This window comes from Bacillus rossius, chromosome 1 (genome assembly GCF_032445375.1).
Source record: "Bacillus rossius redtenbacheri isolate Brsri chromosome 1, Brsri_v3, whole genome shotgun sequence".
NCBI lineage: Eukaryota > Metazoa > Arthropoda > Insecta > Phasmatodea > Bacillidae > Bacillus > Bacillus rossius.
In genome coordinates, this window is record NC_086330.1 from 101,770,398 (window position 1) to 101,797,959 (window position 27,562).

General features: G+C 38.1%; 1 protein-coding gene across 3 annotated transcripts in view; it reads right to left on the reverse strand.

The window, feature by feature from the left end:
- The window catches only part of LOC134540863 (alpha-1,3-mannosyl-glycoprotein 4-beta-N-acetylglucosaminyltransferase B), a 577,977-nt gene that overhangs the window by 259,060 nt on the left and 291,355 nt on the right, over positions 1–27,562 (reverse strand). The window lies entirely within an intron of this gene.

The following is a 27,562-nucleotide window of genomic DNA, read 5'->3' on the forward strand; positions in this document are numbered from 1 at the left end:
TTAGAAAAAAACTCTATCTCTCTTTTAACCCCCCTCCCCCCCCCCCTCCCTTTTTCCTCCGTGGCAGAGGAATGAACCGCGAACTACAGCAACCTGTAAAAGAGGATATATGCGTGACCACTACGCGCGTTAGAAGCGAAACTTCACAGATAAGAGAGGCGGGAAATTATTAGGATTATTAGGATACATTTATACACTAGTGTCTGTCAGTGTCTTCAAAATAACCTAAGAATGGGTTTATGATAGCTAAAAGATGACAAACCTATTGGAAACGCCTGTAGAAACTGTTAAAATATCAATGCAAATACCGGACCCAAGCTCAGAGTTGAGAGTTTTAGAGTTTCGCATTACGAGTTTCAAAAGTATATAAACGTTTACAAGAATATCGGCATCACGCGCTGTTTCTGCCGGCTGTAATTGGGAATCACTTTAAAAAAAAAAAAAGAATACTTTCTTGCCACTGCAAAACATCTTGGCAAGGTGAATTTTCAAATATTTTTTGACTTCCACAAAACATAAAGGTTTGAATATGTTGTATAGACTTTTATTTATGAAATAGTTAGCGTTTGAAATAAATTTTGAACGCCAATATTAGATGTCAATGTAGACACTTTCAAATGATTGCTCCATCCTTCATCTTTATTTTTTTCCTTCTCGCTCGAAGACCTGAAACACGTCATCCATCACCTCCTCGCTCTTCCTTGCCGCTGAAGAGACACGGAAGCTTCCTTGGACCGTCTGCACGCGAGACAACCTGCCTTTACCCATTCACCCGCAACAGCAATGTTCCACACAGTTGTCGGATGTGGGGAAGTCGGTAAAACTGGACGGCTTGTCATAAAAAAACATTACAGATATTTCAACTCGGCCCCACGAATATCTTCTCCATCTCATGCCACCGCACTCTCCCCCCCCCCCCTCCAACTACACCCAACTAAAAAAAAAACTGCGACGGTGTTGTGTACGTGCGGAAGTCGATCTGGCCGATGGGGCGAAGCTGCGCCCAAGTTCGTAAACTGTCAAGGCCCTGTCGCACTGTCAAATATTTGTCTCCAACTGTACTTGACAACAGAGTTGGAGGGTAGTATTGTACGAAAAATGGCTTCCAAGATTCTCCATCAAATTATGTTGGACAGAACTTGTTAAGCTATATTTGTATTTTTAATACTTTTATAAACATATAAAAATTAACTCACAATAATATTAGTTATATAATAATGTTCGGTGATTTTTCGAAGTTATAGAAACATAATTTCCTTTTTACACATAAAATTATCTCGCATACGATATTAATATAAACATGATATTAGTTATTTGACTTTTATAACCTCTTTAATGACTCATGTGTTCTTCGCCATTCAAAAGATACGTTTTGATGAAAACGGATATCATTTCCGGTTTTTGCTAGGCACGACTAAATTGGCTGATTGCATCCAACATCCACATCTTTTATAACCCGTCCTATATAAGAAATATTTTATGGACACTCGAGTCATCCAACTTGTCAAACAAACATGGCTGCGCTAGTGACGTTATCGGTGACGTCCTAGCTCTCCAAATTGATTTGATACATCATATTGGAAGGTGTTGGAAGCAAAGGTTTGACAGTGCGACCGGGCCTTCAGGAATTACAGTAAACTCGAGTTCCCAGCGAAGAGAACTCCTCGAAGTGGTTGTTGGTGGTTCCAGATAACTGCATGTTCGTACACACTGAAGTTCCTTCCAACTTGACGAGTTCTCTCTTCCTTCGTGAACTGGCCACGAAATCAGAGCGCTCTTTCAGTGTTCGATTCCCGGCCGAATCTTCCGCACGCGTGAAACGTGGCGGATGTTACTGTAACCCAGTAGTATTTTTTTTTTCTCGCAGTTTCCCCGTCAAACATACAGTCACTGCTCCATCCGGCCGCTATTGTGGGAGTGATTTCGTAAATGCGGCGGATAGCGTGAACCAGTTCACAAAGCCATATGGAAACTTTATAATGTTACCTGTATTAACTGTTTAGTGAATTTTAACAAGATGAGCAATATTGTAATTTTCAAGTTTTTTTTTTTCGCTTTTATTGGACCCGTTTCATTATATAGTTGAAAATTTAACTCTGCAGATTTAATGATTCAATAGTCTACTTAGCTGCTCCGGCAGCAAATTCTAGCTGCGGGTGAAGAAACTACGTGTGATTCGCGTTCATAAATGTAGTTGAAAACTCAATTTGCGATATTTATCACGCTCGACATTAGTTCAAAGAATTCCACGTTAAATACCGTATCCAAGTTTTGTATTATAAGTGTATGTGCTCGTTACCTAAGTTAGATGTTACATCTCAAGGCGAATACTGAAAGAGTGGCTGACAAATTTTTTTAATAATGAAGTTTAACTCTAATAATTCCTTGCTGATGTGTAATAAACTTGTATATTCAAGAATACTCACATCATTATGTATTTTTTTACGATTCTCCCTACCGAGTTATCATCAATATGTTTTAAAAAAAAAAACTTCTAGTATTAGCCTTTGTACAGATACGGCGGTTTGTTTTGAAGTTTATTGGCTTGTGGTATATAGTCGCGGCGTGGGCGATGGTTTCGCCAACGTTTCGGCCGACATCGCAGTCACAATAATCAGAACAAGCCAAGATACTTCAGACAAAGGCCTCAAGAGCCTACGAACTTTATATACACTTTGTTTTGCTAACCATTGCTAACCAAAACGGCTTCAATCTTAGAACCTTAGAAACCCCACTCCATAGAACAGACTTGTACGTCCAAGGTTTAACCTCGATCTCTCAGCTGACGAGACGTTAAACTCCAATTAATTTATTCCTGCGTGAATACAAACTGCAACGTGCAAGCCCTCAGTTCAATGCAATAAAAGTAGTATTATATATTTAATTTTTGCAGTTTCCCTTATAAAAAAGACTAAACTCATTAAATCTGTTTGCAGACAAAACATGGCCTGCTTAAAGTAAATGTTAAAAATTTATTTTAAAGAGATAAAACTCATTCATGTCAGAGCATACAACTATAGGTATAAAAATTATTGTGGGCCTCATATTACAGCTAGAGAATCACACTGTAGTTGACATATTTTTTTTTGCAATTAAAAACTAAATCTGAATACATTCAGACATTTAGAATAGTGGAAAAGGAAATGCATGGAAGTTAACAGCTCCAAACGTAATAATTGAGACATTATTTGTAGTTCAGTAAGTGAACGACATTGATTCAACATATTATTAAGTTTTCCGACTACACGTATAAAGACGTTTTCTGTACATTTACTAAGATTTCTTTGGAAACAAATTGCCAAGAAATAATTTGTTATATTACTATAAAGATATTTTAAATTTGTAAAACACATGTCAATGTTTTTTTTTTTTTTTGCATATATGAAATATGAAAATTGGCGCATTATTTTATATTATAATTGATGTTTCATTCCAGCATAATGTTTTAAATTTTGTAAAAGATAATATTATATTTAACAACTGGACTTCAGATTTTTTGTATCATGCTTATTATGTACGCAGTTAATAACTAAAAGCTATTCGGAGAACGGTTTACAAATAACTTTAACTTAGCGAGGTACTAGGACAACCCAAAGCATAAATGCCCGGGTAAGAACCCGAACCTAGTATTACTGGAACACTATTTAGAACTGATACAGTTGTTTTCAATTAAATGTACATATTTACAAATATCTGTAATTTTACATGAATATTTGTGTTCCATTTACAAAAAAAAATACAGTGTAGTTAATCTCTCATTTGAACAGATAACATTTCAAGAAACTTGAAAACACATGTAGGTATGCAAGCCTTACAAAGTCGTTTGCTTGCTGTCAATTAGTAAAAAATTAAAGTAGTTTGCAGTGAAGTTGCATCAGGCCGGTTTTCGCAAGCTTCACCCCCCCCCCCCCGGCTGAACCTCTTGGTGGTGGATTGTCCCGCCCCCGACATAACACAAGGCAGACCTAACTACGTAACGATGCCCACGTAATTGGCTCCGTCACCGGAACTTTTAATTCAGCCGCGTGCTAACGAGGCCACTTGTTGCCCGTCAAGCGAACAGGGACCGTCGCTGCCGACGTCACAACTAACTAGCTGTTTACCTCGAGCCGCCCAGTCCCTAACCATCCCCCATTACCCATTATGAGCCCGAAGAACAAACAGTCTCACAATTACTGAATGACACCAAGCAAACTACACTGCAAAAATTAGTGAAATTACACATACAGAGGTTCAGTAATTTTTTACTTGTTTTTTTTTTTTTGGGGGGGGGGGGGGGATTTGGTGTAATTTTACACAAATTGTGCTAAAGGCTTCGGTAAAATTACACTTTATTTTCAATAACTAACGTGCTAAATTACACGATTAGATGTACAGATAAAATTACACGTACATCAAGTGTTAAAATTATTATGTCCTACTTCGTATTGTCAGTACACATACGTGACAATAAAAATCCAAATATTTGTCAGGATAAATTTATAACTACAAATGAACAGCCAAAAACATAACGTATTTTGCCATTTATACTGATAAATAAAACCGCAATTTAATTGACATTAGGCAACGAAAGCGGTATTCCCATTATTCAACGATACATTAGTGTGCACGATGGTCAATTGGTTATGACGGGAGACTAACAACCAAGAGTCGTTAGTCGATACTACTTTAGTTCACATAAATTGTCTGAAGTGTTTACTAAAACAATTAAAGGTTATGAATTTAAAACTCGCATGAAATTGCAAATTGTCCATCAACAGCTATAAGGTAAAAATAATAATTTTGTAAGTAGGGCATAGTAAAAAATACCATATTCATTATTAAAGTAAATTCACTCAACGATGCAGTAAAATTGACAGTTGTGGTAAAAATGCACATGTATGGATTTATATATAAATTTATATATCATAAGTAGAAATAAACTAACAGCTACGACATATACAATGACGTCAGTGTATATATTTTATGTAAAATAAAACAATTTAATTGTACAGTGAAGCTCAATCCCGCTGTTGTTCACTGAGTGAGCGACAATTTCTCAATAATTACATGTGGAGTTTTTATTTTTCAACTTGGACTCATTCCCGTTCAAATTAGTCTATTATTAGTTTTTAATTAAACACCAAGAAAAACTACTTATGTTAAATGCAATGTAATTCGCCTGCTGGATTATAATAGGACAGCACTGTAATATTTGTGCAATAGTGTGGTCTGACATGAATTAGTTTTAAGTCTTTGAAAGGAACCGTCAACATTTTCGTTAGGAAGACCAAGGGTTTTTTTTTTAAGCAGCTGAGTTAATAAGCACATGTTTGTCCTCTTTTTTTACAGGAGTGTCTTTACAATAGTCCTGTTAATATATATTTTTTCATTATTATATTAAGTCCCTGATAAATGCATATGAATTCAAGACACATAAATTTCATTAAAATACATTAAGGCTCGGTCTCACATGCAATGCAGAATATTTTTTTTGACATTACATGTATTAAGGACTACTAAAATTTGAACTATATATATATATATATATATATATATATATATATCTTGGATTTGTTCTGTCACAAATATTTTTAACAGATTTTCACTAAGTGTATTATCATGGGTGTAAAAATACTAAGCGTAATTATCATCACTTGCACAACTTTAAACACCCATGATATTACACTACGTGAATGCTGAAAGTATTTGTGGCAAAAGAACACTGGCGAGTTACAATTTTAGAAATAGTCCATTAATACAAGTACTTTAAAAACAAAATAAACATGAGGTGTGTGACCAAGCTTCAACGCCTTAACTCATCAACATACGTTTACAAACAGTAAAAAAAAAAAAAAAACCCCTTCCTACCCTTGTGAAATTTCACGCGGTTGGGCTCGTCGCGGTTCAAGAACGAAGTGCGAATTGATGTTTTCCGTCTAGTTAGTTGATGGCTCGTTCTCAACGTCAACACGCCCCACTTTAAATTCATTGGCTCGTTTCGAATTCCCTGCGCCGCGAGCGCGACTTCTCCTGCGGCACGTTTCGCCCAACTGAACAGCCACGCAGTTCACGGTGAGCGTAATTTCCCCCGAGTGCCGCCGCCTCGTGCTCGCCTAGTCTTTCGGCCTCGAACAACCGCGTGTCATTGCCGACATGGCATGCATTTGTAGGTCCAAAAAAAGTACTTCAAAAACTTGCAAACATGGGATAGCTGGATCTTTGTAGAAACCATGCAGGATAAGAACTTCCGAGCTTGTGTTTTCACCTGGATTCGTTTATTCTGAGGGCATTCTCCGTTAAAAAGTCCAAACAGTGTAATTTATAGCATTGAAGGCTCATAAATACTTCAGTTAACGTCATCGTTGTTTCAAGCCGTCTCCAAAACCAACAAAAAGGTTTCATCCCTGTACTGCAATTTAAGCGTGAGACGGTATTTACTTAGCCACAATCACATCTCTAAGCTTTCAATCATCCTGTTTCATTTCCATCGCTGTTCCTCCCCTTCACTCCCCGACTCCGCGCCACTGCGGACAAGGGGCGTGAGATCACGCGGAACGCAATGTTGGTATACTACACGTGGCAAGGTTGGCAATCGTCCCGTCACGCCACTTGTCTCGCGCGAGGCGATAAAGCGTCTCGAAGGTCATGCATGTTTCGTGTCGTGTCGCACTGGGCCCGAACACTTGTGACCTTGTCTCCCTGGACGACCAACTGTTGACAGTCCAGTCAGAGACATCCTTCTCAAAGCTCAGTTAACTTTTTAAAACATAAAACTGTTATTTATAACGTAATAAATCTATTACAGAAATAAAATGTTAAAACACGAAATTATTTTTTAAAATTTGTTGGAAGAACGTCAGAAAAACCCAATCACTTCAACATATTTATTGACTTCGAATTAAAATTCCATAACTATATGAAAAAGTAAATAAAGCAATGTTTTACTTTTTTTCAGAAAATAAGAGAAACTATTAATTTGTAATGCTTAAAATTTTAAGAAACATCATACAAATTTATTCTACTTTGTATGCCTAATTAATCATAACTTATCATAGTGATAATAATTATGTCATTTTAAATTTATCTAATATCGTTAATATTAAACATCAGGACTAAGTAAATAAAAAAGCATTAAAATTCAAACTGCATTTTGAATTCAGGTCACTTACAGTAAAGAGAACCAAAATAATTTAAAAAGTTTCCTTACAGTATTACATACTATCTTCGTCATTAAGAAAGTTGTTGAACTATTATAAAGAAAATGTAAGCTTGCTTTAACTGAAATACACATGTCAAACAGAAAAAATTGTAGCAACACGACCTAGAAGTGGTTGCTTGGCTTGTGTGTGGTTCTAGTCGCGTCGATGCGCCAAGTGCTCAACGAATCAGTCGCCATCTTCAGTCTGCTACCCTGAAGATGGCAACTGCAATGTCTACCGAAATGCTGGTGACCCTTGGCGTTCGACGCGGGTAGAACCCAAAAGCAAAGGAACGTCAGACAATGGCCTTAGAAAGCCTGCTATCCTTAATTAATAGTATATGTACGGAAATTTCGCGGGTTCATTTGGTCGCAAGCTAGAATGCAAACCTCCACATCTCCCACTCTGTTCATGATTGGACCGCAGTTATTTGGACACGCCCCTCAGCACCGTGAAACAACCATGTCCGTCTAGAAGAAAGTTAAGATAATCAGATAGTGCCGATTAACAACAACAAAATGTTTCTCGCTTAGAAAGTAGCCAATGCAAAAGGCAAACGTTATAACAAAAACTAGGATATGAATTTTAGTTTCACGCCAAAGGAAATCGCGAAATTTCCAGGTCACAACTTAACAGTATAGCGACATGTATTTCTCGAGAAATAATCTGATCACTCATTAGTCTGCAATAAGGTATGCCTGCGCTAGCGATTGTTTTCGTGTAATTGGCGGCAGTCAGCAAGAGAGGAGGTCAATGCCCTATTTGCCGGGCCATTCTTGACGCGTTTGCTTCCGCACTGAATGACTGACTATGTTTGATGTTCTTACAGTAGACATGTACCTGAAATAAACCCAGCCAATCATGAAACACGGAAAAAGCTATAGAGTTTTAACTCACAGCTGGTATGGAGAATTTTTCGCGGAAAGTAAATCTTATGGTTTCTTATGGTATTTAAACAACTTTAGTTATGTGTTAACATCTTAGCTCTCGGTATACGGAAGTTTGTAGCAGTAATTTCGTGAAGGTAATGGAAGTCGCATGGAACGGAAATGTGTAAGCGCGGTCCTGCCATCTGTAGCGGATGGCGCGAACCAAAGTTCTCAAAGCCAAACGGAAACTTCATAGTATTGACAGTTTAAAGAATTTTAACAAGATAAGCATAATTTCAATTAAATTACGTGTCGAAATCGGGTCCAAAGTCAAGGTTTAGTATTTTATCAAGTCTCTTTATACTTTCATTGGAGCAGTTTCATTATATAGTTTAAATTTATGCTATGCAAATCGAAAAATTCGATAGTCGACGTAACTGCTTCGGCAACGAATTCTAGCGGCGGGTGCAGAAACTAAGTGCGATTCGCGTACAGACTTTAATCGCATATATTTGTAAACACAACTTGCCTATATTTATGACGCTCGGCATTATTTTAAAAAACTCTGCGTTAAATTTTGTGTCCGAATTTCGAATGAGTGTATTTGCAACATACAAAATAATTTTCTCGTCACAGGAACTAGATGTTTACACAACACTGGCGAGTACTAAAAGAATGGCTCACGTGTTTTTTTTTTGTCGCAACAAACCATTTGATGTGGAACAAAGAAAGCTGTTTCATAACTATTGCAATATTTGGTATGGCGGTCCAGCTAGCGGACGGCCACTTCAAACATAGGACGTCCACAGAGGGAGGGCAAGCCGAATCCCGGAGCACTCCTGAGGGTTGCTCCGCGCGAGGACCTCTGGCTCTGTGCCGCTGGAGAGTGCTCTGGAGAGTGCTCTGGAGGGCCCTCCAGCCAGCCCCGGCCCCCGCCGGCTGGAGACCACTCCACGGCCCGTGCGACCTCCTCTCCGCCCCTCGCACAGTGGACACTGCAGTTTCCGTCACACCTCCACGCCCACTCCAACCTTGCCAAAATAAATAAAACTTTTATCTACTTATATTTAGGACGACAAATATTTCATTCTATTAGTTTCAACGTTAGATAACCCTTAAATGGTTACTGCTCTTAAATATGAAAAACAGAATTAATTTTTATCACGTGTTGAATCTTGGCACAACGAAGAAGACATAATGGCGATGTGAAAGTGTCTAGCGTACTGGCTGCAAGGATTCTCTTTTAGTGATAGGAATGTTTTGTGAAATGTTGGTTACTTTGATATGTAGGCTACTGTGTGTGTTGTGCAGCAAGGACAAAGAATAAACAACATTGATAAATGCTTCCCATCGTTGTTATCAGCTAAATAAAATGTTACAAAGCCCCGGAAAAATTGGCAGCGTTGGTACTCCACGTGTTAACGAAAAAATCCCTAGTTTCCCCAGACAGATATTTTACACACTTTTGCCACTTGTTGTGTACCTACATAGAAGGAAAGCATTTAAATATGTAGTTTATGGATGACACACGCAGCTTATAGACTTATGGTCCTTTTTTTTATAAATTAAAAGTGTGATAGAACATTCGTGCTTGTCAAGTTAGCGATGTTGGAGCACAATTATTAAGGTAATAAACGGAGCCTGAGTAGCGCTGAGTGCGCACTCTGTGCTGGTGCTGTATCGACTCCGTGGGACGAGCAGCGGCTCGCCCGAGACCCGGGCGGTCATCGCTCTCGTCGGACTCGTGCGCACAGCATAAATAAGTATAGTTTCTGTCACGCGGCATGTCTCAAATATGACAGTTCTCAAAGTTCCGCCCATTTCTCAGCTTCCTTGCATTGTATATTTTGTTTGAACAATTATTCATGTAAAATTACAGATAATTGTAAATTGTACATTTAGGTACATGAAAATGGTGTTCTCAGTAATACTGGATTCGGATTTTCAACCAGGCATTTATTCTTTGTGTTTTACTTCCAATAGTTTAAATTATTTATAAATTGTTCCCTGAATAACTTTCCATAATTAAATGTTAACATAATAACTAAACATGATAAAGCAAAAAGTCAAATTGTTGAATATTAAATTTTTTTTCATGGTTTACAAACTTATGCTTGGATGAATCTTCATTTTATAATATAAAATTATGCGCCAATTTTCGTAAAAAAAAACAACTCAGTATTGTGTGTCAAACCAGTATTTCAATATGAAAAAAATAACCATAACCAAGTGTTGCACAAGGTTGCAATATATTTCTTGCAGTATTAAAAACTATTTACTGGGAACTGGCTTCCAAAGGAATTTTTTGTAAAAGTACAAATAAAAATGTCCTCTCTAGCACGCGTCGGAGGACCCAATGAGAACGCTCGAGCGCGGAGCGGAGAGCGCGCGGCGACAGGGCGCGGCTGATTGGCCGGGGCAGAGACGGACTCTCCGGCCAACAGCGGGGCGGCGGGGGGAACTCGCCCGGGCGTCACTTCCGCTCCCGGGACAAGCGACAAGCGAGACGCTCACGTGAGGCGTACAAGCCTGACCCGCAAACCCAGTTACCTGTCTTCTTACACGTCTTCCGCAATTTTTTGATGACCAAACTATGTAATAATTTAAAATTTTGCATGGCTTTCTTCCAGGTAGACAAAAACCCGGTCTTAGGACCCAACCAATGATTTTTCTCTATTTCAATAAAATCCGGACGTTTTGACACAGCTTTTTTTTTCTTTTCAAAAATCTTATTTTTAAGGGTTTTCTAATTTTTTTCAAACAATAAACATAACATTCTGTTCATAATTTTTTTTAAATAAATTATTACTGATATATTACTTGTATGTGTTTCTAAGCCTGTGCCTAGTAATTTTGTGTTCATTTGTTATGTACGTACGTACCTTGTATATTTTTTGTTATATCGTAAAAACTTTAACTGTTTTAATTTAATTTTCATTTATATTAATATAAAAATGTATGCGTGTACTTATGTACACGCGTTAGAAGTAATACTTCTTGGCGTGATAAAAAAAAATGGAAAATAATTAATAGATATAAAATAATAAAAGGACTGGAGCGGATATTACAAATACGGTTTGTAAAGAATAAATTCAATCGATTTAAAAAATTAAAATAAATACTCAGTATTAAATATTGATATAAACACGTGCATAAAATTGATTGTTTAATTTAGTAAATAAATCGAGATAAATTTTAATTAATATCGAAAATCAATTAATATTCTGAATGTTTATTTCAATATAATATTTTAATTATTTATTAAATGTTAATTTAATTACTTATAATTAAAATAAAGTATACATACGGAAACATAAGTTCGCTTATATTAATACACATGCAAAAGTTAATAAACAATTATTATCATAAGTATTTAAACAAATATATATTTTTTAATTATATGGATCAGTATTCAATATCAATCACTAAAGTATATTATTTAAAAATCCATATATAAATTTTATTTGTATGTAGCCTTTTTTCATCCTGAAAATATTTTGTTGCATGCTGCGTGCGCGTCATAAAAATCCATTGTGGCTTCCATAGAGGTAATATCCGCTGTCATTTTTTATAGTTTTGACCTCACCGGGTTCGAACAAAGGACGTAAGTGCGTGTTTAAATAATATTTTATTAAAATCTGATAAAAATAATTATGACTTTTATTTTTTTTTCCAAATTTCTGGCATAATAATTACGGAATTTCAAGATGGCGGCCGTAAAGAAAATTACAACGGTGATGTCATGATTCAAAATGGCGGAAATTTCGAGAAAACAAAATGGCGTAATTCAAATTGGTGGATCCAAAATCGCTGTCGGGTCAAAGGTCAAGGTCATCCAAGATGGCAGCCGTGAATTTACAATCCAAGATGGCATCCGTGACTTTACAATCCAAGATGGCCACCGAAAGTCTCAATACTGTACTTTGGCTTTGCGAACCCATCCTCAATCCTCAGCCAGAAGCCGGCGCCCCTATTATACACTACTCCTCGCCTATCTGGCCACACACACGACGCGCCGTGCAGAGCTTCAGGAAAGACAACGCCATTTGAAAACTAATCAAGATATCAGAGTGGTGTCTGTATATGATAATCATTAAAGAATACGCTGAGGACATGTGAGAAGTTCGGTTTCCGTATTTACTTTTTTAACTGTATTTTTAGAAGAGTGAAAATGGCTCAAAACTAGTGTTTTCAGAATAATTTATAGGCATTAAACATATGGTACAGATTATTGAAAGCACTCAAGAAACTAGCATTACATCTTTAGCGTCATTTCTCCGTCATCTAATGTTATGGTTACCGCTCCAATCTCACAGTTGTCCTATGCACGACGAGAAGACTGCGCTTCAGTCCACAGCCTTGCGCTTAGAGGCGATACCGCACCAGAAGCACCAGTGAGTGTTGTACTTATCGTCCCGCCTCACTAACACAAATACACCCCTGACTAGGCGGGCCTGTTAAGGTGGACGCTGTAAGAAAACCGTGCTTGGTTAGGGAATTTATTCCGCTATCTCCAGAAACGAGCTTTCCCCTTCTCTCAGGCGGACTGTCTGGCCGAGTCTGTTGTTGCTGATGCTGCACGGAGGCCGTGCGGATCGAAAAACCAATAACTTGATCCCCCCCCCCCAAAAAAAAAAATAGTTTCCCCAATCCGCGCGCGCCTGCCGTGCAGACAGTATTGGCAAATGCAGGTACAATGTTAGAAATCACAGTAAAATAACGGGCTTTTCGACTGCTATTTCACGTCAAATATACGAAAGGTTCTTCTTAATTTCAGATAGCTGGATCTTCGTAGAAACGACACCATATTTTTACTTCTGAGTTTTTTTTCTTTTTGTATAAACAGGGTAATTGCAGATGTGGAAGAAAGAACAGTGTTTATGCGGTAGTCTAAACCAGTTTCTGAATGCTTTGCTTGAATACCAAAATTATTCTAGTGGATGTGTGTCCAAAATAAGTTAATTAAGTACCTGTTAAGTAACGAAGAGAACGTTATACTAACAAAGATCCCTGGTTAATTTGTAACCAGCGTTCTTCGTAAATTTAAGGTGAAATTTTTTAACAGTGTAGAAATACCTCCTCCTCGTGATGCTCTGGTACATTCTGGCCGCTGCATGCCTGGGGATTAATTTACTGCCCCCCTCCCCCAGCCTACATCCCATCATCCGTACCGTCCCTTTCCGCATCTCCCTCCAAGGGAGTAGTAGTGGTCAAGAGGCCCCCTCAACTCATTAACCAGCTTAAAAAGACTAAAGTATGGCTCAATTTATGGCCACTGAATGTGCAAAATTACGGAGTAGCCTTTCCTTTAATCACACGAAACAGCATCATAAGCAGTGGTATTGTATGGATCTACCTTCAATAAGTGACACTTTTTATTTAAAAATTTAATGTTTTGAAAAAATAACTAAAGGGTCCTCAGAGAGTCTAAAACCGTGTTTTTAAAGCAATATCTTTGAAAACAATCGGAGGGAAGGCCCTGGAATACTCGCTTGTCTGGGGGGAGGGGGTGATCCAATACCACTTTCCCTCCCCTTTTCAAGATCCCCAGGAACAGACTTATCAGAAATGTATTCTTATAAATTCCTTTGGCACCCCACAAAATCCTGGCTACCTCCTTCAGGAGTCTAGCTCCTCGGCAATTTCAACCGTCAGATTGGACTTAACTTGCAACCCGAACCCTCATCAGCGTTGTCACCCCTGAAACTAGCATACAAGCATAAAAGAGAGACCGTTTTATTTTGTCCGGGCGTTGCGTTTCGTCGAGAGCGATGAGACCGTGACACGGCGAAATATAACTCGTTTCAGGTACACAAAATTCATACATTGGTTTCCAAACACTCTTTTGCCTACATGAAATTTTAAATACAAAATGACATACCGGGAGAGCTAAAACATATTTCACTCATTCGTTCAAGGAAAAATACAAGTCTTTTCCTCCGGTAAAACCAGTTTAGTTATAGGAAATATTAAATTCGTGTACTGATCTATTTTTAATTATTATTTTTTGTTTTAATTGTATTGCATTAGTATGTAGTTAACGTAATATTAAATTGTTTTCCTCTCGATTTTTGTCACGTACCTACTGTAAAACAGCCAATGGTTGGATTTGGCCGTGAATAAATAAATACATGAATAAATAAATTCATAAATAAATAAATAAATATTTGTGTAGAAATCGTCCACTGCCTACAGTAACGTACCATCCCAGCATTTTCCTAGAGAAGATTTCAAAATCGAAATAACCAGGGTACTTTGAAAACCTTAGTGTGGTGTCTTACCACTACGCCAAACAGTTACATGCGCCAATGTACTCAATGAAATAAATTAATAAAAAAAATTTTATGAAACAATCTCAAAATAAAAATGGTATATATATATATATATATATATATATATATATACACACACACACACACACACACACACACACACACACACACTACAAATCAGTGGAATTTCAGTGAAAAATTCGGTTCAAACTGCTTCGAACAGATTCAGAATGGAGCAGTTTTATTGTGAATTTCTTCTATTTCGTGATAGTTTTAACAATTTCGTGTTTAGAGTGTACATATTAAAAAAAATTTAGAGTTTCTGAATTTTTGTGACAACCTGTTTAACGTCCTCCAAAAAGTGATAGTTTAAAAGCCCTTATAACGCAATATGCTCCAATAAAATCTTCCACGAATAAAAGCTTCTGAAATATTCACGTATGCGAAGTTTTTTCCCCCTTCGTGGGTGCAATAAATTGGTGTTTCATGAACATCGACAAGGCCACAGTTGATAAAGCTCGCAAGGACAAGCGTTGTCACGTACGACTGAAGTCGCGCGGTGGAAATGGCCCAGGTGACAAGAACAGAACTGAGAACGACTCCGCCGACCTTGGGACGTCCGCTGAAGGATTGCGACGCGCCATAAGCAGCCTTGCGGAAGATGACAGCGCCGAGCTGGCACCAGCACGGTGCTAATTTGTCGGCTCGTCACGTCGAAGTCAGTGTCACACGATGCCTCGTCGCTGCGACGAAGCCTGCTTCGCGCCGCACGACACTTCTGAGCCGAGGCAGGTTGCAAGACCCGCAAGGGCACGGGGAGACCCAACCAGAGGTTTCACAAGAAATCCGTGAGCCGAAAACATTAGAGAGAAAAAAAAAACTACGTTTTGTGGAAATCGTAGGCTAATAGCCCGAGTTTCGTATAGTTAGAACGTACACTTTCTGGCTCTTCACAGCAAGGAATCTACGATCATGCACAAAATGTTGTTATTTAAGCTGCATACAGACGAGGCAAGTGGAGGTGGCCAGTGATGAAGGCAAGCACTGGCTAGGTGGCCACTTGGCGGTCATAACATTACACGAGGCAAGTACAGACAGCCTGTCACTGAAGCTAGTCATCTCAGAAAGGCAGTCTGGTACTGGCAATCAAATCCTCGCTAAATTTAGTAATTTATATTCCAAGCTAATTTTTGTTGTCAGTGTGACGATTTTCCACAAAAATTCATAGTTCTGGAATACTTCCAAAAACACCACTACGACGTCAAAGATATATTTCATGGCTTTCTCCTTCTCTAGATCTTTTATCAGCATGTTAACTTTAGAACTCATATTGGATTTCAAGTAACCACCTTCCTCGCCGGTGACGAACGACCGATTGATGGAATAGCATCGTCCTTTGAGGGGGGGGGGGGGGGGCAGTGCGTGTTCAGACAGGAAGTACTGGCCGCTATTCTCCGTTCACTCTTAGCTGCGCCGCGTCAGCAAGTGATAGGCTGGATTCATCTTGCGCGCCAAGCACTAGTTGCAACATACACACTTCAGTACAGTCGATGCTAATAAAATAACGGAGAGGTAAGTAATTCATTCCTTGCACGAAGCACATTGCTCTTCGAAACACCCGTAAATTCCGCAGTTAAACTCGCGATATCGTTCACATGACAATCCGGACATTTGTCTGAAAATGTTTAAAAAACATTTAACACAATAATTTTCTGTGCACTTTTCAAAGGCTTTCCCGTTCAATGCTTTACAAAACTCGGTCCGGCGTCAGCCATAACAAACCGTGCGCGCGCGAATCCGAAATACAACTGTTGCGCCGGGCATCAACTGTACACTATACACACAGCGTCTGCTAACATAATTGTAAGTAAATACTTGCTGACACATTAAACTGTATTGGATATTAATGGTGAAACGCTATAATGCTATATAACAACAATTTTTATATATATAAAAAAAGGCAGTGTAAAAACACTTACAAATGGTACGTAACCAAGGGACTATTTCTTGCGCACGAATAAAGTGCGCGGCGGCCGGCAGCCAATGAAAATGTTTGTTTACAAGAGGCTTTGTTTATTCCAAAACTCAGGTAAGAGTGAACGGAGAATAGTAGGTCACGTAACTTTTAAGACCGTCTCACGAGCCATTAAAATAAAACCTATTTTATTATTATTTTACAGGCTGCCATATGAAAATTGCCGCTCAAGCGGAAAGTACCCGCGTAGGGCGCTCGCACACGCACCGGTATTTTGCCAGAGCCGGCGGTTGTTTGAGTGGGAGGGGGGGGGGGAGGGGGGGGGGTTCCCGCCACGCACGGGCAAGGCTGACCGGAAGCATGGCTTCTGCATCCGCGGTAGAAACATGTGTTCCGTTTGGAGCACAACATTGTGCGTACTGTACCTACATATCCTCACAACTTTCACCAAAGAATTATTAAAAGTATATAGCTACATAACCAAACGTTCAGTAATTTTACATTTGTGTCAAGTAATTAAAAAAAAAATACAATTTGTGTAATTTTGCACAAATGTTTCTGTAAAAAATCAAAAGAATTTACACTTGTTATTACAATAACTAACATATTGCACATTCGAATTTATGGATGAAATTACACTTACAACAATAGTTAAATGGTTATATTTCCTGTTTTGTGTCAGTACACTGAACTTTAGGCACAAACAAATATAATTGTATAAAAGTGCCAAACTATTTCAGAGTAAATTTACAACAAGCCAGTAACTGCAAAAGAAAAAACATTTTTTTTTTAATTATACTGACAAATACCCATTTAATTTACATTACGTTACGAAAGTGATATTTTCAGTATACACTGTCGTGGGTTCTTTACTTCACTAAGTCTCTCAGGTTGTTAAATTTATTTTAAATAAAGTGATGAAATTAAAATTGCTCTAAAGTACGCATTCTTCATTAGCAGCTAACAGTCCCAAAATATATATTTTTTTTGAAATGTACACATTAACATTTAATTTGTTATTTGCTCAACGATGGAGTAAAAATAACAGACAGTTGTGGTAAATATACACTGCATGCATACGTGCATTTGAAAATCTAAAAAAAAAAAAAAAAAAAAAAAAAACAGCTATGACATATCTCGAACCATAGCAATTGTTCATTCACACAGTTACGTGTTTTTTTTACAGTGTACAGTAACAGTGAAAAAGAGTAAAGGAAGTTTCTACACTCTTTTCTTAAAACTTGAATCACAAAACAACATTTTTCAACTACTTCCGAATGAGTACAGCAATACTGTTATGATAATTTGCAGGATATTAGAAACCAATTAGCAGACTATTTTTTCAGTCACAAAGAAGCATTACCATGGCGGAATAATAAAATAGGAGAATAGACGTAATACTGGTTATTTTACTTCAAACACAGGACTGATACATGAATAATATCATAAGATTTACGTTCCAGTTGTTTGTGTACGCTTTAGTAAAATACAGAAACTTAAAATTAAGAGTTATTAAAACATATATGTAATCAATCATTTTAGTCCACTGAAAATCTATTTGTTCGTTTTTAGTTTTCTTAAATATAAAAATGTGAAAACTCTGTGGTACTTGAAAGAGACATGCCTGCATAAATATAACAATTTGAACACCCATATATATATATATATATATATATATATATATATATATCAAATACTTTAATCGCTCACAATTAGTAAAAATTGTTCATTCTTGTTGCTTATATTGTCATAGTAATGAATTCTAATTTATTGCTGTCAGGACTGACTTAGTCGTAATGTTAGTCATAAGAAATGGGAAATGCAGAATCGCAATAAAATGTATACACATGTTATTTCTTACGATCACGATTTTCATAAGTTTTTTTTTTCCTTACAAACTATATGACAAAAATTCATTGTATTTTATTTATATGATACTTTTGTCTGGCGTAAAGAGCGTTATGAGGCAAGAACGAAAGCCATGACAAAATATTATTTATATTTATTTAAAATTATTTTAAATTTATTAAAATTATTTTAATAAGTTAATCTTTCCTTTTAATTTCGTAATATATGAATTCTAAAAAAATAAAATAAAATAAAACCACCCACAGGTCCAGCCATGTTTTCTGCTTCTCTGTTCGATCTATGAAAGTATCAATGGTTTCGTTCTATAAACATGGTCTGGTTCCTCCAAATGAACCCTGCACTGTGCCAGTGTGGTGTGTTGTATTGCGTGAGCGCCCGAGACACCTGCGCTATCTGTATAGAGCCCCCCCGCACTATGGCATGCCGGCAGCCGGACCGGCTTGCCTGCCGTCCCGGACAGTGTGCAGCTCTCAGTGAGTGACTGCTGGCTCGCCAGTCCTGCGGTGCCGGCGCCCTCAGAGGGCCGGCAGCCAGCACTTGCCTTCACCACCGACCACCTCCTTCTGCCCCGTCTACACGGGGCTTTACATCACAGACACACACTGGCCACTGGTGCAAAGCAGAATCTATACTCGAAAATACTTGGCACACCAGCGTTGCAACATAGCCAAGACATAGCCCAAATACAATATGCATAGCACCGTTCATTGGTAAACGGTTCAGGATGTCATTTAAATTCCTTGACATAAATATCGAATCTATTTCCTGATTTTTTTCCCCCAGCAATTCTGAATTCCCCGACTATTCCAGGAGTTCCCTGTTTACCCTGGTGCTGGGCACCCCTGAAGGCCTGAATAACAAAATGACATGACCAAATTCCGCTCAACCCGGGAGGAAACTTAACACGCGGGTGCGGCCAACGGAACAATCCACTGTGGAGTCTACCCTGGCGCCGGAAGACTAACGCGATAAATCCGCACGACTCCAAGTCATTAATGGTGTTCCTAAAGCAAGTCCCCTAGGCCCACGTGCTTCACACGGCTGTGCTACAGTTCTCTCTGCGAGGGACGAGGGTGCGCAGCGCGTGTGTCCCGGGGGAGTTTAGAGTGTCCGCTCTGCCCCCCCCCCCCCCAACCCCCAGAAACATAAAAAAAAAATAGCACGGGACTTTGTCGATGCTGCCCCGAGGGGAGAGCCGTTCACAAACATTCACAACACTAGCAAACTCCCCCCCCCCCCTTTTCTTTTCCAACGGCTTGTATCCTTATCACGATACGCACCTACATCCCTAAACTAACCTACACACTGTAATATTTCATGTGTAAACATCTTAGCTCTTGGAGTACGGCATGTGGTAGGAGTAATTTCGTGAAAATGAAACGGAAGTCGAACTTAACTGTAGCAAACATAACCCAGTATATTGTCACTTTCTTAAACATTGGGGTACATACCAAACGTACTGGTGTGCCAAATGCTTGTAAAAATCAAGAAGAGACGTGGTTGTGTAATATATTACACAGTAATGTTGAATAAGCTCAATAACGTTAAGGTTTGTCTGTAGTAGTTATATAGAGACTAATTTCAGTCATTAAAGCAAAATAAAATAAAGGTACAAACATATACTTAGTGTTATAATATGTGTTTTTAAATATTTCAAGTTAATATTTTAGTAAGGCCATAGAACTAGGTATAATTTTTAAAGTGTGCGGAAACTTCAAAATATTATGTTCAAAAAATTTTACAAGATGGACAGTATCAATTCCTATTTTAAAATCATGTCCAAAGCTGAGGTTTGGGATTTTTTTCCATTCTTTTTCACTTGTATCAGATCCGTGTCTAATAGTTTCCTCGTACTTGTGATGGCAAGTGCGGCGCCGGCTGGTGCTTCCACAGGGACTTGACTGGCCGCCCGGCCGGGCCGGCAGTTCACGCGCCATCCACAAACCCCTCTGCATTTATTAAAACTGTCTCATTACGAAGTTTACTATTGTAACGTGTACTTTTCTGAAAGTGAAAAAGGGTAAAACGGGTGTTTTTACGGTCGTTTTTAGGTATGAAAAATGCAACGCACAGTATTGTAAGTGGTACAGGGACGTCTTTAATATTCCATCATAAAATTATAGTCATCGCTTGAAGTCCCATCCAGGCGTGTTACTGACGCGAAGACTGCACGCATAGAGGCTGTGAGGCGTGTCCAAAAATGTAATTGTTTATTTTTAACACATCAGAATTCACCTGTAAGATTTAGGTAATACGAAAAACGTGGGGCGCATGCGACCAATAATAATAGTAAGGAGTGTAGGTAGTAGCTGTCGAGAAAACTCACACAACAGTTCATATAATTTGCAGTGCAATAAAATTATTAGTGATTTATTCATGCATAAATTGCCTATTGAATGAGCCCCACATGTTTCGTTTTAAAACTTACAAGTTAATTCTAATGTGTTAAAAATAAACAATCTCAATTTTTTAAGACAATCTTTATGGGGTTAGGAATCTTTAAGGGGTTATACATTTTTACGGGGCTAGCAGAAAATATTTCACACTTTTTAGTCCATGTGAAAAATGTTTTCTTTTTGTATTATTTTTATTTAATTATTTTTTGCTTTATAGTTTTGTATGTATGAAATTTTGCAATTAATTTAATTTTTGCTAGCTGCAGTACCCGGCTTTGCCCGGGCTGAATACAGGGTGATATATTGTCCGCGAGTTAAAGCAAAATGGATAGCGCTATATGACAATGTGGTCGACATAAAGAAATGTCACACAATTACTGTTTGTATGTCTATGACCTATGATTTTCTGTTTATCCATGACGATCGGTTGAACGGTTTAGAAGTTAATACGCTGCAGCGCCATCTAGCGGCGAGTTACAAAAAAATGGATAGCGTCAGAGTTTATCAAAGTCATGCATACATACGTACGTACATACATACATGCATACATGCATACATGCATAATTGCATAAATAAATAAATAAATTCAAACATAATACCAAGATACAATTTTATATTTATAGATTAAAGATTAAGTTTATGATTTTATTCCAAACTCTATACCGATTGTAATGAAAATTTGTGCCAATTCAATGCAACGCCATCTATTGACGAAATTATAAACTAAACTGTTACCAGCGCCGTTAGTTCGCTAGTCGCCGTGAGCTTTGCTAAGCGGACGGGTTCGCCAAGGAGAAGGGTATGAAGTTGCCAGACCTTACTGTATGACCGTGTGGCGGACATTTCTCTTAGCCCTGTATGCGTGATATAGGTGCTGCGTTATGCAGCCCGCAACACTGTACTGTTCTGCTCGTAGCCTAATGTCACGGATCCGGGGGCTTGCTCAACCAAACCAAACAAATTTGTAACGAACAAACAAACAAACTGAAAAGAAAGCGAGTTAATATTGCATTGTCATCCAGTTTTCAGCCATGTTCGAAGTTTAAAGTCTCTATTTCATCGGAAGTTAGTTCAAAATCGACTGCAAAATTTGTACCGAACAGGCCAACAGACATGGAATAAATAATAAATGTTAATAAAAATGTTTTGAAATACACCTTCGAAGGTGAAAATCACTTCTTTTTTTTAGTGTTGGCATACGGGAGTTATAAATGAGTAAATTAACACGTGTTGATAGTGTTTTAAAATGCATACTCTTTGTGTAAAATAACACACATCAGTTTGGTGTATTATTACGACAAAAAGTGTTATAATTAACTTCATTTTAATTAAATGTTTGGGTGTAAAACCAAAGAAAAATTGTTTATTTACACAATAACTCCGTCTTTACATCAAATTTTAATTTTAAGAATATACACATGCTAGGTGTAAAATTAAACCATGTAGTGAGAAAAATACACAAGGAATGTTGCCTGACAGGAACACAGGAATAAAACTGTATGATTTTACACTTGATAGTATTTATATATGTATACACTGTTTGTGTAAAATTACATTAACCAGGTTAGTTAATTTTTGCAAGGACATTATGTGTAAAACTATCAGAAGAATCGCTGATTTACACAGAAACTGTGTACTTTGTACACAAATGTTGAACTTTTAGAATATATAAACTTACATTTGGTATAAAATTACACGACATATCGGTTATGTTGCCCAAGGAATTATGAAAGTACATAAAAAGTATGTGTTTTTTTAAATTACACGACAAAAAATGTAAAAATGCAATCACATCGAATACATAAATTTACACCATTGAAACGTTATTACAGATGTATAGCAAATAGTTTAAAATATACTAAATACTATAACTATAATTTTACTAAAACATGTCTTCTTGCGTTATTTAAATAATTAATGTAATGGGGAATTTTGATTTAATAAAATTTTTTGGACATGTGTCAATGCAGTTTTGCACTGTTTGTCATGGAAGAACTTCAAAAATGAAAAATAAGAAATAAAAATTATGACATAAATTCACAGAGAACAAGATTATTCAGCTGATGTCCAACAGATGTACCTAACTATGAAAATAAACAGGTATTATGGGCAACACATCGACGACAGTACAGACGAACACATTTAAAATCCACGGAATTCTCGTGCTGCCTCATATTTAAAGGTTGAATGTGTTTGTATATGATGTCATCGTTGTGTTGTCCGTAACACCTGTTTAGTTTCATCGTTGGGTCCATCTGTTCGACTTCAGCTGATTTAGACTTAATAGTCTGTGATTGTTTTAATTTTTAGTTCTTATTTTACATCCTTGAATTTCTTCTATGAAAAACAGTGCAAAACTGCAAAGGCATATGTCCACAAAATTGTATTAAATCATGTATTGTTAAAGTAAATGTGATTAGGCAAGACATAAAATGAAAATGTATTTGGGTAACAGCTTTCAAGACACTGTTTCCAGGACCCGTGGATGGTGGCGCGGCGGGGAGCGCAGCCCACCCGCTGCAGAGTAAAAGCCACGACACTTCCGCGCCATAAACGCAGGCTGTACTACGGCCATAAAGTGGAGGCTGTATAACGACTAATGCTTGTTCTAGCACGACATTAAAAAAAACACTAAAGAAGCATTAAAATCTTTCTGGGGAATAAAAAACAATAACAATGTTATTGAAATGTAGCTTCATTAGATGATAATATACATAATTTAAAAAAAAGACCTAATGCGATGAACGACGTAACGAATTTCTAGACAAACGCTAACGACTATCTTTGTAAGGAACGTACGCTCGTTTTTGACGTTCTTTAAGGCATGGAAGTGTCGACAGGCGACGAGACTCGCCGCCTAGTGTAACCTTCGGGCCGTGACATGCACCTTAGGCGGTGTACCAGACGGTCCGAGGGTAACTGAGCGTGTGACGTCAAACCAGAAAGTGGGGGTATATGTACAGGCGGTGCGTAAAGACAACGCCCTAACGTGATGCAGAGCGAGACCCAGAGCAGACGTCAGGAACCTGCAAGAAACTCGGGGTGACGTGCGAGTAACCTCGTTGCACTGGGAGCTGTCAGCAACTTTAGTCGAGTCGTCGATGCAGGGGCGAAGCCAGGGGGAGGGTTAGGGGTTCAAACCTCCCCCTTAGCACCAAATCTTTAATTAAATTTCTTATTCGTCACTCAAACAAATTTCATATTAAAAATTAATACTATTTTTATCATTACAATATTTAAATTTAAGTACCGAAAACTGCTAAAATAGCACTATTTTACACCGTAAAATCCAAATTTTTTATACGGGGGGGGGGGGGGCATGCTTCTTAACACCCCCCCATACACAAATCCTGGCTACGCCACTGCGTCGACGAGTCCCAGCCCAGCGAGTCGAAGGAAGAAGGAGACAAATCCAGACCTCACTCGCCGGGGAGGAGCGAGCGGGCAGTACCGGGTTCCAGCTTTGGATATATATACTGTATAGAAGTCGCCAGCCCAGGTTAAAAATTCTAATACGGTTTTGAGGTAGTTGGTTAATTCACCGCCGCAATCGCCACCATCTCTAGGGCATCGACTTGTGGTGGTCCCTAGCGGACAAGTGTCCAACTCTTCAGACACCCCTTCCCCCTCCTGTTGAACGACGTTGAGCTGCAGTGAATGATCGATGAGGGGTGCGGGGAATGACAGCGGGCGACAGTGCTGCGCTCTAACGTATAAATAACAACTAAGACGATACAGGGCGTTACGGCAGCGCACTGCAGCGGTGAAGTTCCCAAGCTTCTCATTATACGCTTCTGAAAAACGTAGAGTAAATCCTATCCACTCGCGACTTCTATACAGTATATATATTCAAAGGTTCCAGTGCTCACAGCCTCGAGGTGCGAGCACCAGGTCGAGGCAGCCTGTTTGGACAGGAGTCCCGGGGCGACACCAGGGATGCGGAGCTGTGGCCGAGCAGCAGTCCGGAGCAGAGAGCACGAGTGTCGAGACGAGCACACGACCGGTCGCGTGCCCACAGAGTACGTGAGACTCCAAACACTTGTTTAAGAGTACTGATACAGTCTCTTCAATGTTAGTAGCATGGATGCTGGACTAGACCTACCGGTTGTGAGAATCGAACCGAGTCCGGCTACATGCAGGAAGTCAAAGCTGTAGATACAAAATTTTCACGACCAGTAGCTCGTTGGGCTGTTCCTGTGAGATAACCCCAATATATGACAATAGAAAGGAGAACTGTAGTTGTTTACATTGCCCTTTGATGTGTAACACGTCACCGGGTTTTTGTTTGTATAATTATTTAGTCATATTTTTTATTAATTGTAATGATCTGTAAGTTTGCACAGGACCTAGTGCTGCCCTGATATTGATGAGGCTGCGGGTACGGCTGAATATCGAGAAGAGCATCTCAGTTGTTACGTTTATTGTGTTGTAAATGCTTAATGAAACATAACGGATTTTATGTTAATACACATTCTGCGTGTGATCCCGTTAGTGAGTAGTCAGTCCAGCATCTAAAATTAGTTTTCCCTCTGCAACCTAACATACTGTGTTCAGTTATATAATTAGTAATTATCAGGAGAAGGAGTACTGTAACGTAAATAAATTCACTTTCTACATCGTCATCGCCATATTGCAACGCCCAAAACATTGGGAATATTGTGCGTGACCACACAACATGATGATGGTTAGTAAGTGTAAAATAGAAAATCCGTCGTTAAACACAGTAACTTCCAGAAATAATACAATCGTTTAAAACTTATTTCCACAATGCAAACACTACACTTCACCCATTGCTTTGGTTGACTCGCCAACATCACTCGGACCATCAGCTGGTAACAAAGCGGCTACTCTAGTAAATAAGTAATTCAAGGTACCCTGGAATGATTATTAACTATATTTAAAATATACATGTATACTACATTTCATACCTTGAACAGTCAAAACTTAACATCGATAACAGAATGCGATTCTTGGAAAATTCGGAAATACCTATACACCTACACAAAATTCGCGTTAATTTCTGGCACTCGGGTAGAATTCACATCACTGTACATAATCAGGGTAGTGTCCTTTCCTGATTTGCTACTTCCACAACGTATCACATTCCCTGGTTCCTCACGAACTGGGTCACATGTTTTGTGCAAGTCTGTGATTTGTTTCTAGTCCTTTGAGGAGATGCCAAGAAACACATGTTTCAATGAAAAGAGAGTAAATATGTACAATAGCTAGAGACAAGATTTGATGATTTTTTGAAAGTCCAATTTCGTTTTTAAAACAGAAGATTTTGGTGTCCGGCACTCAGAACAATAAAAAAAATTTGCGATTTGCGAGCATTTGTGGTTAAAAGTGATTCAAAAGAGATGCACAATAAAACAAATAAAATTAATTTTTCATAACTATAAACGTTGGTACAATCTTTGTCCGGAAATAAAGACAGTTCTTGTATTTCAAACATTGAAAGTTTACTTTTTTATTTCAATTAAGTTTTTGTTAAATGCTGCTGAATTCCATAATCTAACTTGCATTTGGGTGTTATGCTGTGTATTGACATGCTTTTCTGTGTTATTTTGGTTTGATCAAAATTCATCATATTATTTTGTCCCGAACTATATATAGCCTTCAGTCTTGATCCGTCGACAGTTAAGAAAGCGAATGTTTCAGGACTCTCGACCATTACTTCTGTTCAGTGTGGAACTACAGTCTGTTTCACGCTTAGATTGCAGTGCAGAGCAAATAGCGAACACTGTTGCCAGATGGATACTGTCAGAGTCTGTTAAAGTTAAAAGTCTTATTTTGAACAACAATGTTAATCATAATGAATTTTAATATATTTTTAATTATACTATTTCTTGTCAAAACAGTGTCTGCTGACAATGTTATTACAGTTGTAGTTATTGTGAGAGAAATAATAATTAAATGCTAAACACCAATTATAATTTCACAGGAGAAACTATTTATAACAGTCAGTCACTATTAATAACAAGGCATTCCATGAAAGTATGTCAAATGTTGTAAAAAGGGCCAAACTTATTACAATTAAATGATGTAGACAAAATGATAAAAAAAAAACGTTGAGACCAAAATGGTGTAATCTCCTTAGAAATTCAAAATTGAAATTATCAGATGATGCTCTTGAAGAAATCGAAAATGTATTTCCACTATTCTCATTCCAAATCTTACCTTACAACATACAATTTGTCCTATACATGAAGATGGACTCACAATGATCCATCGCGTCCGCCCGCCATGCGTCCGTCAACAAGCCGAGCGATTCACAATCATCCACACGTCCGTCAAATACTTTTTATTTTTATTTTAGTGCTGCCAACAGACCAAAAATCTTAAATACTGGTGAAAATTTATCTTGTATAGATATATTGACGATCGTGAAAGTTAAGCACTTGATAAATAACGAAATTCAATTTGTTTCGCTCTGACATACATTCAAATATTTTCAGTTGTTCAAAATATGTTCAAACGTTTGTTAATAACATTAAATGGAAGAAGCTAAACAAATAAATATACTTAAAAACTTTATGAGACAGTAAAGGTCGCCGGCAATAGGTATCTTGCTGACATTTGGGAGGTTATTCCATCCGTCCGTCCGTCAAAAGTTAAAGCTTGGTAAGGTTTGACGAACTGACGGATGGAATTTTCCGGGCCGTCTGATTGACTGCAGGTTACGTGACTGACTGACGGACGGATGAGACGGATGATTTGAGTCCAGCTCTAAACAAATTTTCATTTCATTACTAAGTTGTGTCTGAAACTTATTCGCTCTATGGCGTGCATCCGGCAACAGAGCTCCCTGTATGAAGGACAGCGCTAACGACAGGGATCGTGCATTGAAAAGAGAAAGTAAATGTTAGGGGCATGCATATTTCGCGAAAAGATTCTAAGAAAGTTAAAACATTGTAGCATCGTCCGTGTTTCGTGATTGGGTGAGTTTCTTTCAGGTGCATGTTCAGTGTTACAACACCAATCACAGTAATTCAGTGCG